This window comes from Panthera tigris, chromosome B1 (assembly GCF_018350195.1).
Source record: "Panthera tigris isolate Pti1 chromosome B1, P.tigris_Pti1_mat1.1, whole genome shotgun sequence".
In the NCBI taxonomy this organism is placed as follows: domain Eukaryota; kingdom Metazoa; phylum Chordata; class Mammalia; order Carnivora; family Felidae; genus Panthera; species Panthera tigris.
The window spans coordinates 83,149,528-83,162,841 of NC_056663.1; the positions used below are offsets into that span (position 1 = coordinate 83,149,528).

At 37.6% G+C, this 13,314-nt stretch overlaps 1 long non-coding RNA gene across 1 annotated transcript; it reads left to right on the top strand.

Annotated features, from left to right (window-relative positions):
* Positions 1-635: 635 nt before the first annotated feature.
* Positions 636-11,946, top strand: LOC122237663. The gene is made up of 3 exons (XR_006216258.1): positions 636-754; positions 4,635-4,729; positions 11,919-11,946. It is a non-coding gene; the product is annotated as an uncharacterized LOC122237663 (long non-coding RNA).
* Positions 11,947-13,314: the final 1,368 nt, after the last annotated feature.

The following is a 13,314-nucleotide window of genomic DNA, read 5'->3' on the forward strand; positions in this document are numbered from 1 at the left end:
AAGTAACTACCATTTAAATTAAGAAAAAAAAAACACGAGTAGTTTTCTACCATGCCCTCCTCAATGTGGCTTTCAAAAACTTAATACGTTCTTTAAAAACATCAGTATTGCAGAAATCAAAGATTATGCATTTCCAACTGCTTGCATTGCCTCTAAGCCAAGACCACAGAGTTCTGTATCTCCTTTTTCAAGTTAGAGATTATTAAAATATATTCATCTTTGTTATATTATATCCACCACCGCCTGAGAAGTAATAAAACTACTGAATTAAAAGTATCATTAGGTAGAGGGGAAAAGAGTAGGAAAGAAAAAAGGAATGGAGGTATTATATTTATTCTTGGGAAACTGATATATTAAAGAAATTACATTTTTAATGTAATTTTTACCTTGATAAGCCTATTTACCCTCTTTAAAATAAGGGGATTAACTGAGCTTAGTTTTCTGGAGTCTGACAGTGTTCTTCTTAGACAGCTTATTAATAATTCCTATCCTTATAACATTTTTCACCCCTGTAAAAATATATGGGGACAAGATGATTTTATATAATATGTTTCCTTTTTGGAATGTTGATAATACATTCTAGGGAACTGATGAGTCATAAAGGTACAGGTGTGTGACATTTAATAACAGTTTAACTTCATCATGTATAGTTAGCACTCACTACAAATACATAAGGGAAAAAGCCATAGTAGAGAGCCTTAGTACAGGGAAGAGAAATACTGACTGGTGGCTAATGATGAATCTGTTATAAAAGGTAACTATCACTGTGACTTTAATTTAAATACATTTCTCTCTATATGTCTCATACATATATCTCATAAATCTCATGTATGAATAATTTTTAAACTGCTGCATTTTGCTTGAAATAAAAATCAAAATATTTTTTCCTTTGTGTATATTTAAGCACTTCTATTTTTTTTTTTAGAAATATTATTCTTTCTGGTCTCCTGTTTGGAACTCCTTGGTGTTGTATTTGATAAGTTAGCTACTTTCTCTTGGATCAACTGTTAGCTATCTACATTATAAAGTTAGCATTTTATTTTAGAATATTTTTTATTTTGCTTTTGCTTAAGTTGTCCTTTTATTTTTCAATATTCCAGTTTTTCTCACTTATTCTGAGTTTAAACATTTTAGTTGATTTATCATTGATATCCCAACTTTATTACTGTCGTTCATTAATGTAATGCAAGAACCGCACTTTGTAGTTTATACAGTTAAATACAAATAAGATGGGTCATTGCTTGAGGTACAGCTTCTTACCTTAGAATATGAATGACATTTTCATAGTGCATATAACCCCTGAATAGATATGACAGTTCTTAACTAATAGAGGTAAAAGTTTTTCATGGTAGAAAGCTAGTGTGATAAGGTCACAAGGTACCTATCTCATGTGAGGGTGAAAAGGATGCTGTTTAATATTGACTTATAGAAAAGAAATGAAATACCTTCTAATCCTTTAAATTTTTGTGTCAGTAGGCATTGATGGGCATTAGAAGATATATTTCTCATCTCATATATTTTCTCAACAATTAATAACAGGATAGTCTAAAGACAAATCATCATAGGAGTGCCTGGGTAGCTCAGTCAGTTAAGTGCCCGACTGTTGATTTTGGCTCAGGTCATGATCTCATGGTTTGTAGGATTGAGCCCCATGTTGGGCTCTATGCTGACAGCACAGAGCCTGCTTGAGATTCTCTCTCTCTGCCCCTCCCCTGCTCATGCTGTCTCTCTCTCTCTCTCTCTCTAAATAGATGAATAAACATTTAAAAAAAGAAAAAAAATCATTATAGCTCAAAGCTACAGGGACAGGAAGCAAGAGAAACACAATGTTCAATTTGCAGAAAAACCTCCAAGTTTGTTTCTTTGTAAAATGTTTTACTGAGAAAAGTAAATCAATAAGGAGTAAGAAACATAATATGGGATAGAATGCATATGCTTAAAATTCTAAAAATATTCTTCAACATACAACAAGATCAGGCAAAACCAAAAAGTTATAAATTTCCATTACTGTCTGTAATTTGTCTGAAAAAAATTAATTCAGATTTTAGTTCCAGAACTGAATTAAGGTATCTATACATGGTTGGAGTCTTAATATTCTTCTCTGAGGACACATAAAGTCACAAAATAAACCCACCACTTGTTTGTAAACATATAGTCAAGCTGTCACCAAGTACTTTGGCTGCAATCTTCACCTTTCTTAAGCAGCTAAAACCCTTGAAATTTTAAATCCAAGTTAAAAAAAATGTTTTGGAATTCTTCCTACTGTGTGAGCTTTCTTGATTCTTTCCTATTATCTTTGCCCAGTAACCCTACAGAGTTTATTACTGTGCCCTTGGGAGCATGGAGAGAGGAAGCCATTATATCAAAGTATAATCCTTGTTTTGTAATGGAGGCTGGTCCAGCAATCAATTCCTGTCTGAAAGATCACCACATTGACATACTAATGATTTTTTTTTTGTTCTCAACATTTAATTTTAATTTTAAAATTTAAATTTAATTTAATTTAATTTAATTAATTTTAATTTAAATTTAGTTTTAAATTTAATATATTTAATTCATCATCTCATTAGGGGCTGTGAGTACAATATGGCTGTTTGTGAGCATAAATTAAACTTTGGTTTAATCATAACATACTGTAATACATGGAGTAAGGGATTGGGCACACTAACTGGTTTCAGAAACAAGAAGAGGATGCATAGAACCCTTATTTCTATTAATTTAGGAAGTCTTTTTATTTTGGCAAAGTTTTGAACTGATTCATTAATTCCTGAAATTCAAAGTGAACTCTATTTAGTAGTGGAGAGTTATAGTGAGTTTAGTTTAACATTCTACTGGGAGCCCATATTTAGTCTTTGTTAAAATCCGTGTTTAAACAGAATTTCTACCAAGTTCCTATGACCCTATTCTCATAGAGTATTCAAGTTCTCAGAGTTTTCTAGCATGAAGACTTGGTAGGGTATTTTGCAAATGTTCACAACCCCTCAAAAGAAAACTATCCTGTGCCCTGACTCTGCTAATGGAGAGTCATAGGCAGCCTGTCCTTGTACCAGCTTTTTTTCTACTCTTCCCTTTACTCCCACATGTGGTTTTCCACCTGGATTTAGAAAGCCAAGATAGACCTTGGTGCTCATGTCTTGATTATAATGTGAGTGAATCAATGAGCATCTAGCCCAAGGGCAGTTAATCGTTGGGCTAGCAGGTGACTAGAAGGTGCTTCCTTGTGGAAAGTGGCCCATGCAAAGTATACTTGTGCCAGTTAGTTCTGGCTGTGGGTCATGTCAGTTATGCAGTTCAGAGACAGTTAATAGAGGGAGGCAATGCTAAATGGCTATGACAACAGTAGAGCCACATGAAGCTCCATAGAGCTCATTGACAGAAGCCATGAGAAGTAAGCAAAGAGGGTGAGAGGTGGGTGGTAGCAGAAGAAGAAAGAAGTACTCAGGGGGTAGCTGTCACATTAGCTATGGGGCACTAGAGTGAGATCTAGATTCCTACTGCTTGGCTTCCCAGCAGCCTTATACTCTGAACTACATTATAGCTCCAGGGTCTAAGAGGTGAGCTCTACTTTAGTCCTGCTTTTCTTAAGGCCCAACTAAATTGTTTTTGGGTATCCCTGAGGCTGGCCATGGACACCGTTCTTTTTTCTTGTTACTGATATGGCCTGCTTCACCACCATGGGGTAGAAGGGAATCACATTTATTTTATCTTTCAAATTAATTCATGTGTCCAAATAATTAGAAAATCCAGTGCCTTATATATGAGGGTTTTAGCTCTTCGATCAAATTGTAAATTACTTAAACTTCGGAAGCTTACTTAGTTCAAAGGGGTAGTTATATTTCAAAATTTGATGGAAAAAGAGGTCTTTGTCCTCTGTGGACTTTGCTTCTGTCACTGCCACATGCTGCTTCTAAAAATGGAAGGTTTTGCAATTTCCTCTGCCATTCAATTCATTGTTTCAATGACACCATTGCAGATATGCTAGTAGGTTTGCAGTATAGAAAGATGTTATAGAGGTCTCTCGCCATATTGGTAAATCTATCTGTGGTCACATTAGTATTGTGACCAATACTAGTATTTTTTAACTATGAGGGGTAGGATGCCAAGAAGCTACAGATAGGGAAGATAATCTCACTCCCTTAGTGTGATGCTTCACAAGAGTACTCTAGATTTGGGCTACAAAATTCAACTCTTTGATTCACTCACATTATAATCAAAACATGGGCACCTATCAGGGGTTACTTCAGCAAGAGAGTTGAGCCACAGCCATGTGCTCTAATGCTATTGGCCCTTCCACTATGAAGTTTTGGTACTGGCTCTGAGCCAGCTCACCAGTCCAGATGCCATTTTCCTCGTGGTAAAGTCCCCCTTGAGACTGTAGTATATCATTCTTATTAATGGGGTTATATTGATCAATAGAAAAAATTTTAATAACAATCTCAAGAGATGAGGTCAAGATCTCAATGTATGTGTCCACAGGGGCCTTCTTAATCTTTAGTCCCTAGTCAGTTTGCCCGCACTTCCTTAATAGAGACTAGCTCTCCACAGTGGGCATTAGTAAGATTGACTTTCATCTGGTCACATAGATGTAATGCCACACCCTTCCCCTAATGCTTGGGTAACTACTTCCCTTGCAGCTACATTACTATGAAGTCCACTCAGTAAAGAAGTTATGCTCCAGGACAGAACAAACTCCACAAATAAAGGAAGAGAAGAGGCCTCATCAAAGAAGGTAGCAAGTACAGAGACATGGTTTAAGGAAAAAATGGATCACAGGTGCTGCAGAGGGGAGGGAGCCATGGTCATGGAGAAAGCAAGTGAGAGAGAAGAGCACAAAGGGGAATGCACAAAGAGAACGTTTTCCCAAAGCCATTGTCTTGGAAATTGAAAGGGATTGAATTTCATGAGTTCTTGCAACCAATGGGGCTTAAAGCCTAGAGTTTTAAAGGTCAGCAGGCTTGGTTGAGATATACCCAGGAGGGCACTGGGTTGCTCTTGGAGAGAAATCAGGGGAACAATGCAGGGGGCAGACATCATGGAAACAGCCATCTAAAGAACTCCTGTGGCACACAGTGGGGGAGATTATTCACTCTTTTCAGAGTACATTTCTGGGAGGTAGTGTTCATGGAGATGCCTCTCTGGGAAGAAAGGAGCTGATTGGCACCATTTTCCCCCCCTGCCCCTCACCATAAACACAGAGCCACCTGTGGGAAGCTGTGCGGTGCTGACACTGGATGCCTAACTTGCGTACACCAAGCCCTTCCCACTATGCTCTGGTGGGACTGCTCTTTCCAGTCACAATTGCCTCAGTCCCAGCACAGCAAGCCCCTCCCCCAGAAGACCAGCACAAATCCCTTATACACCATGTTTCCTGACCAGAGAGTTTTACAGGAGCTCAGTTCTGGTGGAGTTGGTATCAGGTCTCATTTCATAAGCAGACCAGAATGCACCTAGTTAAAACTCACCATATTCAGGCCAGGGACCAAATACTGCCCAGAGTAGGCAAGAAGAGCCTCTGCAGACAATTGACCTGATTGATAGAGCAGCCAAAACATAACAGCAGAGTGCATGCAGCACACACTGGAAACCTCCTGAAGGGCTGGGCCCTGGGAACTACTTGACCTCTTATTCATAAGGCTATTACTTTCAGGAGTGGAAGACATAATCAGATTTTCTAACACAGAGAAGAAAGGAGAGACTTAAACAAAATACCAAAGTGGATGAATTTATCCCAAATGAAAGAACAAGATAAGGCCACAGCCAGAGATCTAAGTAAAACAGATATAAGTAGCATGCCTGATTTAAAGCAATAATCATAAGGATATGATGGCTTGAGAAAAGAGTGGAAAACAGCAGGGGAGATCCTCACTGCAGAGATAAAAGAGTTAAAAAAGAATCAATCAGAGATGAAGAATGCAATAAATGAGATTAGAAACAGGCTTGATGCAATGAACAACAAGCTGGCATAAGTAAAGAAACTAATTAGTGACATAGAAGATAAAGTAATGGAAAGTAATGAAACTGAAAAAAAGAGAAAAAGAATTATGCAACATGAGAGTAGACCTAGGGACCTCAGTGACTCCATCAAACATAATAATATTTGTATTACAGGAGTCCCAGAAGAAAACAAGAGGGAAAAGGAAGCAGAAAATTTATTTTAAGGAATAATAGTAGAAAACCTCCCTAATCTGAGGAATGAAACAGACATCCAGATCCAGGAAGCACAGAGAACTCCCATCAAAAGCAACAAAAGCGGGCCAACACCAAGATATGTTGTATATAAATTTGCAAAATATAGTGATACAGAAAATAATCTTAAAAGCAGCATGACAACAGTAGTCCTTCACTTACAAGGGAAAACTCATAAGACTAGGTAGAGATTTCTCAACAGGAATTTGGCAAGTCAGAAGGGAGTGGCATAATATATTCCAAGTGCTGAATAAGGAAAATCTGCAGACTTGGAGAGATAAAGACAAACAAAAACTAAAGGCATCCATGATTACTAAACCAGCCCTGCAAGAAATATTAAAAGAGATCTTTGAGTGGGAAAGAAAGTCAAAAGGTGAAAAAGATAAGAAAGGATGAGAGAAATCTTCAGGAACAATGACAAGACAAGTAGTAAAATGGCACTAAATACATATATACCAATAATTACTTTGAATGGAAATGGATTAAACATTCCAAACAAAAGACATAGGGTGCCAGAATGGATTAAAAAACAAGACCCATCTATATGCTGCTTGCAAGAGACTCATTTTAGACCTAAAGACACCTGCTAATTGAAAGTGAGGGGATGGAGAGGGGCGCCTGGGTGGCTCACTTGGTTGAGCATCTGACTCTTGATTTCAACTTAGGTTGTGAGCCCGGGGTCATGGGATTGAGCTCTGCACTGGGCTCCTTATTGAGCATGGAGCCTGCTTAAGATTCTCTATCTCCCTTGCTTGTGTTCTCTCTCTCTCTCTCAAATAATAATAATAATAATAATAATAATAATAAAAGAAAGTGAGGGGATGGGGAAATATTTACCACATAAATGGATGTCAAAACAAAGCTGGAATACCAATACTTATATTGGGAAAACTAGATTTTAAAACAAAGACTGTAACAAGAGACAAAGAAGGGTACTATATTATAATAAAGGGGACAATCCAATAAGAAGATCTAACAATTGTAAATATTTATGCCCCCAACTTGAAACACCCAAATATATAAATCAATTAATAATAAACATAAATGAACCAATTGAAAATAATACAATAATAGTAGGGACTTTAACACTACACTTACATTGATGGAAAGATAATCTGAACAGAAAATCAACAAAGAAACAATGGTTTTGAATGACACACTGGACCAGAGGGCCTTAACAGATATATTCAGAGCATTCCATCCTGAAACAGCAGAATACATGTATTTTTCAAGTGCACTTGGGGCATTCCCCAGAATAGATCACTTATTAGGTCACAAATCTGGCCTCCACAAATACAAAAAGATTTAAATTACACCACACATCTTCTGTGACCCAACACTGTGACACTAGAAGTCAACCACAAGAAAAAATTTGGAAAAACCACAAATACATGGAGGTTAAATAATATGCTACTAAACAATGAATGGGTCAACCAGGAAATCAAATAAATAAAAAAATACACAGAAACATATGAAAATGAAAACACAATGGTCCAAAACTATTGGAATGTGACAAAAGCAACCCTAAGAGAGAAGAATATAGCAAAGAGGTCTACCTCAAGAAGCAAGAAAAATCTCAAATAAACAACCTAAACTTATACCTAAAGGAGCTGTGAAGAGAACAACAGAGAAGCCTAAAGCCAGGAGGAGAAAGGAAATAATAAAGATTAGAGCAGAAATAAATAATATAGAAACTAAAAAACAATAGATCAACAAAACCAGGAGCTGGTTCTCTGAAAAAAAAAAATCAATAAAATTGATAAACCTCTAGTCAGACTTACCAAAGAGAAAAGACAAAGGACCCAAATTAATAAAATTACAAATGAAAGAGGAGAAATAACAACCAACACCACAGAAATACAAACATTTGTAAGAGAATATTATGAAAAACTATATGCCAACAAATCTGACAACCTGGAAGAAATGGATAAATTCTTAGAAACAAATAAACTACCAAAACTAAAACAGGAAGAAACAGTGAACATTAACAGACCAATATCCACCAATGAAATTGAATCAGTAATCAAAAAACTCCCATCAAACAAAAGTCTGGGACCAGATGGCTTCACAGGTGAATTCTACTAAACATTTAAATAAGAGTTAATATCTATTCTCAAACTGTTCCAAAAAAATAGAAAAGGAGAGGAAACTTCCAAATTCATTATATGACCCCAGCATTACCCTGATACCAAAACCAGATAAATACTCCACTAGGGAGCTTGGTTGGCTCAGTTGGTTAAGCGTCCAGCTCTTGATTTTGGCTCAGGTCATGATCTCATGGTCGTGAGATTGAGCCCCCATGTCGGGATCTGTGCTGGGTGTGGAGACTGCTTGAGATTTTCGCTCTCCCTCTGCCCCTTCTGTGCTCATTCTCTCTCTCTCTTTCTCTTTCTCTCTCTCAAAAAACAAAAACAAAAACAAAAACAAAACTCCACTAAAACAGAACTAATGGCCAATATCCCTGAAGAACATGGATGCAAAATTCTCAATAAAATACTAGCAAACCAAATCCAACAATAAATTTAAAAAAAATCATTCACCACAATCAAGTAGAATTTATTCCTGGCTTGCAAGCATGACTCCATATTTGCAAATCAATTAATGTGATACAGCACATTAATGAAATAAAGGATAAGAACCATATTATCCTTTCAATAGTTGCATAAAAAGCATTTGATAAAGTATAACATCCATTTTGATAAAAGCTCTCAACAAAGTTGGCTCAGAGTGAACATGCCTCAGCATAAGAAAGGCCATATATGGGGGGCACCTGGGTGGCTCAGTTGGTTAAGCATCCAACTCTTGATTTCAGCTCAGGTCATGATCTCATGGTTTGTGAGTTCGAGCCCCACATCCAGTTCCATGCTGACAGTGCTGAGCCTTCCAGGGATCCTCTCTCTCCCTCTCCCACTGCCCCTTCCACCCCCCTTTCAAATATAAATAAACTTTAAAAAAAGAAAGGCTATATATGAAAAATCCATAGCTTATATCATCCTCAATGAGAAAAATCTGAGAGCGTTTCTTCTACAGTCAGGAACAAGACAAGGATGTCCACTCTCACCACTGTTATTTAACATAGCCCTAGACACTGCAATCAGCCAAAGAGACAAAAATGATCCAAATTGACAAGGAAGAGGGTGTCTGGGTGGCTCAGTTGGTTAAGCACCTGACTCTTGATTTGGCTTAGGTCACGATCTTGTGATTTGTGAGATCAAGCCCTGTGACGGCATAGAGCCTGCTTGGGATTTTCTGTCTCCTTCTCTCTCTGCCTCTTGCCTCCTGTCTCTCTCAAAATAAATAAATAAACTTTAAAAAAATTGGCAAGGAAGAAGTAAAACTTTCCCCATTTGCAGATGATGTGATACTATATATAAAAAACCCAAAAGACTTCACCAAAAAACTGCTAGAGCTGATAAATGAATTTAGTAATTTTGCAGGATACAAAACCAACATACAGAAATCTGTTACATTTTTTCATACCAATAATGAAGCAGCAGAAAGAGAAAATAAAGAATCAATCCCATTTACAATTGCACCAAAACAAAAGATCCCTAGGAATAAACCTAACAAAAGGGGTGAAAGAATTGTACTCTGAAAAGTATAAAACACTGATGAAAGAAATTGAAGATGACATAAAGAAATGGAAAGATGTTCCATGCTCACAGATTAGAAGAATAAATATTGTTAAAATGTTTATACTATCCAAAGCAATCTACACATTTAATGCAATCCCTATCAAAATACCAACAAAATTTTTCACAGAGCTAGAACAATCTTTAAATTTATATGGAACCACAATGACCTGAATAGCCAAAGCAACCTTGAAAAAGAGAAAGCAAAATTTGAGGCATCATAATTCTAGACTTCAGGTTATATTACAAGGTGTAGTGATTTTAAAAGTATGGTATTGGCAGAAAAATAGATTCATAGATCAATAGAACAGAATAGAAAACCCAGAAATGAACCCGCAACTATATGGTCAACTAATCTTTGACAAAGGAAGGAATATCCAATGGAAAAAAGACAGTCTCTTCAACAAATGGTATTGGGAAAACTGGATAGCAACATGCAAAAGAATGAAACTGGACCACTTTCTTATACTATACATAAAAATAGACTCAAAATGGATTAAAGATCTAAATGTGCGACCTGAAACAATAAAACCCTAGAGAAGAACATGAGCAGTAACCTCTTTGACATTGGCCATAGCAACTTTTTTCTAGATATGTCTCCTGTGGCAAGAGAAACAAAAGCAAAAATGAACTGTTGGGACTTCATCAAAATAAAAATATTCTGCTCAGCAAAGGAAATAATCAACAAAACTAAAAGGAAACTATGAAATGGGAGAAGATATTTGAAAATGACATATCCAATAAGGGTTTAGTATTTAAAATCATAAATAACTTACAAAACTTAACACCCCAAAAATGAATAATTTAACTGAAAAATGTCAGAGTGCATGAATAGGAATTTTGCCAAAGAAGACATATATGGCCAACAGACACGTGCAAAGATGCTCAACATCACTGTCAGAGAAATACAAAGTAAAAGTACAGTGAGATATCATTTTACATCTTTCAGAGTGGCTATAATCAACAACATGAGAAACAATAGGTGTTGGCAAGGATGTAGAGAAAGGGGAACCCTCTTGCATTGTTAGTGGGAATGAATGCAAACTGGTATAGACACTCTGGCGTTTCCTCAAAGATAGTACTACCCTATGACCCAGAAATTGCACTACTAGGTATTTACCTAAAGAATACAAAAATACTAATCAAGGGGATACTTGCACCCCAATGTTTATAGGGCATTATCTACAAGAGCCAAATTATGGAAACAGCCCATGTCCATCTACTGACGAATGAACACACACACACACACACACACACACACACACATGCACACACACACACACACTGGAATATTTATTATTCATCCATCAAAAAAGAATGAAATCTTGCCATTTGCAACCACATGAATGGAATGAGAGTGTATTATGCTAAGTGAAATAAGTCAGAGAAAGACAAATACCATATGATTTCACTCATATTTGGAATTTAAGAAACAAAACAAATGAGCAAAGTGAAAAAAGAGAGAGCAGCAAACCAGGAAATAGACTCTTAACTATAGAGAACAAGCTGATGGTTACCAAAGGGGAGGTGGATTGGGTAATGGGAGGTGGATTGGGTAAATGGATGGGGATTAAAAAGGGCACTTGTGATGAGCACCAGGTGTTGTATGGAAGTGTTGAAACACTATATTGTACACCTGAAACTAATGTTACACTGTATGTTAACTAACTGGCATTTAAATAAAAACTTAAAATAAAATAATGAAATAAAAAATAATAAAAAAATCTTTAAAAAAATCACCACACAAGGACTATTTCTGATACCTCACAAAATAAAATGATCCCTAAGAATTAATAAAACATTAAGTTCCAAGTTTATGAATTTATTAAAAAGGAAATTCATGCACCAGATCCAGAATTCAAAAGGTCCAAAAGCATTTATTTTGAAAAACAAATCTCTTTTTCATCTTGTCCTCTGGTTGTGTAGTTCCCCTTTGCCAGAGGTATGTATATTCTTTAATGATACTATACACATATTTATACTGTACATAAACACAATACTATCTTATAAATACAATTCTATAGTACTCTGCTTCTTTTCACTTAACAATATTAGCTCCATAACAGTACATATAAAAAAGTTGCCTTACTGTTTTTTAAGGTGTCATATATTCAAGGAGGAGCCAAGATGGCAGAACAGCATGGAAGTTTTTTGTGTGTGTCACGTCCATGAAATACAGCTAGACCAACACTAAACCATCTTGCACACCTGGAAAACTGATTTGAGGATTAACACAACAATCTGCATGACCTGAACCACAGAATTCAGCAGGTATGCGGCATGGAGAGGTGAACTTGGGGAGCGAGAGGCTGCGAGAAGGGAGGTGCTTTTGTGGGTGGAAAGAGGATGGAGATGGGGCAGGGGGGTAATATGGGAAAAGCACCCCTCCCCAAAAGCAGCTGGAGAGAAAGTGGAAAATTGGAAACAGCTACAGGGACTAAACTAAAAAGGGTGAAAGGAGAAAGGAGAGGGTTTAAATTCCATTAATACTGTAAACAAGGGGAGTGCAAAGTCTGCAACCCCGCAGCTCGATACCTGGCGGTGCTCTGGTGGGAAGGGCGAATCTCCAGGAACAGAGTGGGGTCCAAGGAGATTCTCGGGCCACACAGGGAAAAAGCAGTTCCACTGTTGTAAGAACATTTGGTAGAGACTGTTGAAGCACCCTGGTCCCAGCAGACCCCAGAAAACGGCCACATTTGCTGGTGCTGGAACAAGGTCGTTAAGGGTGAAGCCTGGTGCCAGATGTGTGTTGTGATTTCCCATAATCCCTGAAAAGCTGTTGCTACACTATTTCGCAAACTTTTTCTGGAGCGGGCTGGCACCTGGCTGAAGTCTCAGGGCACCGCAGCAACAGGGTCCAGCAAGTGTTCCTTGGTACAGCTGACATTCGGCCATTGCTCATTCGGCCATTGCTCGGTAAGACCCTCCTGCAGAGGGGTGGAACGGGTCAAAGCCACAGTCCTTCAGAAGTAAGGCCCTGCGGAAAACAGCCACATCTGAGACAAAACTCAGGAGAGAGGTACTGCCTGGGGTTTGGTCATGGACAGTGAAAAAGTGGGGAGTGAATGAAAGCTGAAGACAGAGGACGGGTGTGCGATGGCTGATGAGGGAGAACGGAGTTCCAATACTAGAGACTGGGTAGCTGGGTGACACCATTTTCACCGCTCCCGGTATGCGCATATGCACCTACGAGCGCCACAACACTCCACCCCAGTAGGCTAGCAGAGCCATCTAGTGGAGAACGGAGCCATTATACTAAGCTCCGCCCAAATGGGCCAACTTTGCTCTTCAAGAACCTCACTTCAAGAGTCTCACCGCCTACTTTGTTTATGGACTATAAAGCCCTCATAGTCTGACTTCTAGGGGAAAACTAAATAATTTCAGACCTATTTCAATCTGTTAGCAAGTCCATCTATTCAATTTTCTTTCTTTCTTTCTTTTTTTTCTCTTTTTCATTTCTTTTCTTTTTCTTGAATACAGAGAGAGAGAAAATTCA